We start from the raw sequence: 6,450 nt of genomic DNA, 5'->3' as shown, positions 1-6,450 counted from the left end.
GTGTGTGCGTGCGTGTGTGTGTGTGTTTTAGATCATCGTAGAGCCATGCGCAGTTGTGAAAAATAATTCACTCTGCCAAAGTGCTATCACTTTACAAAATTTTGCAAAAATAGAAAAAAGTAGATATTGACTTTGATACATTCCGCCCCTCTTATTCAGATTTCTCCTATATTCTTTGTTAGAAAGAAGTTCTATACAATGTTACCACTTGTGTAGATTCGTGTATCCACCAGGACAGTCAACATTTGGGACATTACATCACGCGGGAACCCCTGTGGCCCTTTTATAACCGAACTCCTAAGCCCCATCCACCACTAATTTTCTTCTATTTCTGAAATCCTGTTATCTCAAACTACCTTATGTTCCCACACAGGAATCACAGCTTGGGAGCTTTTGGAATTGGCTTTTTGCACTCAGCATAATTCTTTGGAGATTCATGTCTCACTTTTTCACACCGAAGTTTCCACTTTGAAAGTAACTTGATTTGTTTTGTTTTTCCATCACCCCAGCAGAAAATCTAAAGTGCATTCCTAAGAAAGCAGAGGTTCCCATCTTTTCCTAGAGAGCAGCATCTTTTTACACATAGAAGCGGCCACTTGAAAAGATGCTTTTCCACCTTTGGAAGAGAAAAAAAAAAATTCCACTCCTGAATGCTCCCTGCTCTTGGAAAGATATCTGGATCAGAGGTTGAGAAGCGTGATTGTGAACTTCCATGCCTAAAATACCACTCATCGAGTGTATGGCTATGCGGTGAGAGATTTAGTTTTGGCCAAATAGATGAATAATGGGGGTAGGATGGGGGAGATGAGAGGGAGCATTTTAATGACATCAACTGTATTTTTGTGTTAGTCACCAAAAAGGAGACGTTGATCTTGGGCAGCATATGGAAGCCTTAGCTTTCGCAGACCTTACCTTCCCATAGGCACATAATCTTAGTTCACAGCCAGCACCTGATCCCCATTTTATCTTCTCTTTGGTGAATAGTCACAGAGTGAAACAGGGCAGTACTTGTTCCAGGGCCTCTTGGGAAGATTAGGAGACCGTATCCTTTTCCATATAATCTTGAAATCAACATTGATCTCCTTGAGACTAGAGTGGCAAAGTTATCTCAAGCTTGCTCATGGCAAATGTAACTAACATTTTAAAAATCATTGGGATGTAAGATATATAAAGACAAGTAGAAACATATAACATGGTCATTGTTTTGAGGGGGAAAAAAACAAAATTGGGTAGAAAATGAGTCTCTTGGGCTCCTTCTGCCACCTTTCTCTCAACTTCCTATCAACTCCCGAGTCTCACCTACAGGAAGTTCAGCAGGCTTGGTGACTAACAGTCCACACCAGTCTAGTAATAAAACACACCAATTTCATTTCTTTAATCACCCGCTTGCTTCACTTGACAAATATTCATGGAGTGTCTGCCGCAGGCTCAGTGTTGGCCTCCTGAACTGGGGATCCAGAGCCCACAGGGCCCTGCAGAGCAGCCCCCAGCTGCAAGTAGATGGAGCCAAAGATTGGGCCAGGGCTGGCTGGACTGGCCCGGCTGCTCCTCCACTTGTACTGGGGTCCTCATGTCTGCCTCTCTGAGGGTCAGGTTTTTCATCTGTAAAAGGAAAACAGTTTCCTTTACATGAATTGTGAAGACAGGTGGGTTCTAGACCTTTTGGGAATATAGTAGAGTAATAATTATTTATGTTAATGGTATTTATGTTATTTATGTCATTTATGGTATTTATGTTAATGGCAGGTAAGGCTGATATTTCCAAACATGACAGTAACTTACAATCAAAAACAGACTCATATATATATATATATAGAGAGAGAGAGAAAACCAACTAGTGGTTACCAGTAGGGAGAGAGGCAGTATGGATTAGGTGATTGTTAGTTTCTCAGTTTTGTCCGACTCTTTGCGACCCCATGGGCTGTAGGCTGCCTGGCTCCTCTGTCCATGGGATTCTCCAGGCAAGAATACTGGAGTGGGTAGCCACTCCCTTCTCCAGGGGATCTTCCTGACCCAGGGATCGAACCCAGGGATCGACCCCAGGGATCAACCCCGGTCTCCTGCATTGCAGGCAGATTCTTTACTGTCTGGGCTACCAGGGAAGCCTCTATATGAGTTAAGCATATACAACTGAAATGCAAAATGTTTAATGTTAGCTTTAAAATACAATAAGCCTTATTAGAATATTACATAAGAAATGCATACTGGAGTGAATTTTCCATCTTAAAAGAGCTGTATCGAGTTTCTTAGTAAACAGAGAAACCTTATCTGTATTTTGTAAGCATTCATATTCAAGGAAATGATTGAACTCACTCCAGCTTCAATACTTTTTATATCACTGGGAACTTTTAATCAAAGCACCAACTTTCACTTTTAATACATTTTAGGTAAAAGTAGAAGTGGATTGATTTAAAGAAAAATATTAGGTGGATAACAGTGCAAGCCTTGCATCTCGCACTTGGCAAGTGGTGATCGTGAGGGTCCCTGCGACCGCATCTTCGCAGTGCCTGGGTGCCCGATGCGGTAGGCAATCCTCATCCCAACGGTGGGCGCCCCACCAGGGTGCTGCGCGGTGCACACCGTAAGAGCTCCAGGCGGGAAGTTTTTTGGTTAGCAGAGCCCCGAGGGCTTGATGCTCAGATAAGAGACAGCTGACCCGCCTGGGCGCCGAGCACGGGTGAGCAGGGGAGGGGCAGTGAGGAGGAAACCCACAGGGATGCTGCTGGCCCTTCTCGCTAAGAATTCCTAAGTCCGCTTCCTCCTCCTCGGGTCCTCGGCCGGTGCATCTCAATAGGCGGTCCCTCGGGTTGTGCAGGGGTGCGAGGAGATGTCCCCTTCTCCACGTGGCCATTTAGCACGGCGCGCTGACCTTGCGGGCCAGCCTGGGGCTGGGAACGGCCTCTGTCCCACCGTGGGGACAGGCCGACCCTGCAGGCAAAGGACAAGCAGATGCGAAGATTCTCCCGGGGCAGGGTCCCAGCGCCGCTCCTGTGGATGAGTTTGCATGTCCCTGAAGTGTGGGTGCCTGCCTCAGGTTGGCGACGGTCTCCAGGGAGTGCGCATGGCAGATACCTGGTGAAGGATAAACTGTGTCGGTTGTTTGTTACTTCTCAGCCGTGTGTCGGCTCCGAGAACGTACACCTCTCTTTGTCCTCCTTAGGGTCCCCGGAGCAGCGCGCCCCCTGACACAGCCTTCCCAGGCAAATGGCTCACTTAGGTCCTGGAGCCAAGCTGGGACTCACCGTGGTCCCCGGGCCCAGAAGGAAGCCAGAGCCGCTAACATCCTCCCGCGGGACCGGCCCACAGGGAGAGAGAAGTGGAGCCCCGGCCACGCCGCGGCATCCTCCACACCCCGTCCACCCCCCGCTCCCCTGCCCCTCCCTCTTCCCACTTCCTCATCCTCCCCGCCCTCCCAGGGGCTTCTCCCAGCCCGGCCCCTTCTCTGCCCTGCAGGCTCCTCCCTAGGAAGGTGTCCTTGTTCACCTGGAACTGGAACTCCTGCGGCAACCAGCGTGGCCACTTCGGAGAATTCCCGGCGTAATTTGAAAGCTATTTGCAAATAGAACCTAACTTGTTCGCTGCCAGCGATACTGCCTCCCTGAATTCTGGTGGGGGGGGGGGGGGGGGAAGTGATGTGGAAGAACAGGGCACCAGGAGCCAGATTCCTGGCAAGGATTTCCACAGCTGCCCCAGGGGTTGGGGTAGAAAGGAAGGAGGGGGAACTGACTCCCAATTTCTAGCTTTTCTCAAGCTACTGTGTTCTTTTTACCCAAACTCCCTTTTCAGAGACCACCTCCTCTGACCCTAGAGGTCTTGTATATGTCCTCCCTCGGGTCTTCCTGTGAGGTCAGGGTCAACACCCTGGTTGGCCCTCAGGTGGAGTGCAACATTAAGCACTTGTTTGTTGAATTACACTTGTGATAGTGCTCTGCCCACTGGTATTTAAGTGGTGGGCTCCATCAAGCCCCATCCAGGCCCTCTTCTCCCTCACTGGATAGTCCTCTCTTTATCCCTAGTCATCCAGGCCTCAGTTTCCATCTACTCAACAAAGACTCCTATATGCATAACTTCAGGCCAGACCTCTCCTCTGAGCCTCAGATCCCCAAATCCAGCATGGCACCCACACTGGAATGTCTTTAAGCCACCTCAACACATTTGAGATGAGCCTATAATTTTCACCCTCAGACTGGTTTTTCCACCCATCTCTGTGAATGAAATGCCTTGTGTTCTGAAGGCCTGGAACAAAGAAGTATGTGAGAATCTCATGCACCCTCCATCCTACAAGATCCAGTCCATCGCCAACAGCCCCACCCTACACATGGACCACAGAGCTGCTCCAAAGGGCTCCTGTCTGCCCTTCTTGGGCTTGCCCAGGGCCAGGAGAGGCTCACCCATTGGCATCAAGCTCTGGGCATTTGTGACCCCAGAATTCTCAGCCCAAATGTCCCCATGCCCACCCATCAGCCCCTGCATGGGTCTGTCTTCCAGAGAATGACCCTGTTGCTGAGATTTGCCAGCTGGACTTGGGCTCTCCAAGGCCTTGGGAAGGTGGGTTTTTCAAAGCAGAAGGACAGAATACATTTTTTTTTTAATTATTTTATTTATTTTTGGCTGTACTGGGTCTTCACTGCTGTGCAGGCTTTTCTCTAGTTGCAACAAGTGAGGGTTACTCTCTAGCTGTGGTGCACGGGCTTCTTATTGCAGTTGGCTTTTCTTATTGTGGAGCATGGCTCTAGGGCATAAGGGCTTCAGTAGTTGTGGCACATGGGCTTAGTTGTCCCAAGGCATGTGGGATCTTCCCGGACCAGGGATCAAACCTACATCTCCCGCATTGCAAGGCAGATTCCTAACCTATTCAGGGAAGCCCCAGAATACATTTTATTTAGTATTTTGGTAGCTTGACTTATCATCTTCACCAGTTTAGACAATTAGCATGTAGATTTCAATCTGAACCTGTCCCTCGAAGAAATGTCAGCATAGTCTGATCACTGACAGTAGCTCTTCCCTCCTGAGAATCTCCCAAGAGAATGCCTTCTCCCATACTAGCCTCTGAGCTATTTGGTTATTTCCCAGCAGAGTCATTACAGCCCCTTCCCATCTTCATACTGTAGCTGATGATGTTTTGAAAACACAAATCTAGGACTTCCCTGGCAGCCAGTAGTTAAAACCAAGCCTTCCAACCCAGGGGGTGCAGGTTTGACCCTTGGTTGGGGACTAAGATCCCACATGCCTTGCAGTCAAAAATCCAAAACATAAGAAGCAACGGAAGCAATATTGTAGCACATTCAACAAAGACTTTAAAATAGTCCACATCAAAAAAAATCTTAAAAAAAAAAAAAACCCACAACCCCAATCTCACTGATTGAGGATGGAAATGAGCCTGCCCTTCTAGCTTCATCCTCTAGCTCCCCTGCTCTTGTCCTTGGTGCCCGCCCCCCCACCTCTCCCAGGTCCTCTGACCCAGTCTCCCCAGGGCCTTTGCACGAGCTGTCCTGTCTGTCTGGAAAGTTCAGCTGATGCCTGCTTCACTCCCACTCAGCACATCTCTCTATTTTCCCCGAGTCCCAGACTCGGTCACATGATTCTGTTACAAGCTCATGGGGCATGTGGCTGGGTGTATCATTGTGTTTACTGGGGGGCTGCTGATTAATACCTGGTTCCTCCACTCTGGGCCCCATGAGGATAGGGCAGCCCCTCCCCCTTCCCTGGCAGAGGCCTATGTCTAATGCCACCCCACCCACTTGTGTGGGTTCATCACTGACCACCACCCCTCTCTGTCATGGCCACTGGCCTATTCCCCTCGGCCCATTGGCAGGTGGGGCTCTGGGTTCTAGGCGGCTGTGGCCCTAATCCTCAGTGGGCCTCACCTGCCTTCACCTCTTTCTGTTCGGTATCACCACCTCACGGAGGTCTTCCTGTCCATGAAAGCGCTGACCCACTCTACCTGGATGGCACACCCTCGGAGCCATGGGGGATGCTAGAGACTTTGTCATCTCTCTGCTGACACTTGCCCTTAATGAGTTTAGTTATTCAGGAGTGAGTCTTGCTTACCTGGCCTCCAAGCCTCTAGTGCCTGGATGATACAGCTCCCAAAGTCAGAGGCCCCCAAACTTCTTAATATCTCAGCGAGCCCCAAAGAAAGGCCCTGAAGTTTCGTGTATTAAGCTTGCATCAGACAACTTAAAAAGTATTTATGGGAAAAGCATATAATCTAGCAACTTCACTCCTAGGTATATACCAATAAGAATTGAAGACAGGAATTGGAACAAAACTTGTACACAAAGGATCCTAGCCAGGAGGAGGCCACCTCCAGTCTCCACCCCCCCCACCCCCACCCCTCCCCCAGCACCTCCCGCCCACCCCCCCGCCCCGCCCCGCTCCCCACAAACGCTCACTCCCTCCGCTCCAGGGCCCACATCCCGCGTTTGCGTTGCACCGGGGTCTGTCCTA

This window comes from Dama dama, chromosome 19 (genome assembly GCF_033118175.1).
Source record: "Dama dama isolate Ldn47 chromosome 19, ASM3311817v1, whole genome shotgun sequence".
NCBI lineage: Eukaryota > Metazoa > Chordata > Mammalia > Artiodactyla > Cervidae > Dama > Dama dama.
The sequence above is the reverse complement of the archived record's forward strand: the minus strand, read 5'-3'. Positions refer to the sequence as shown.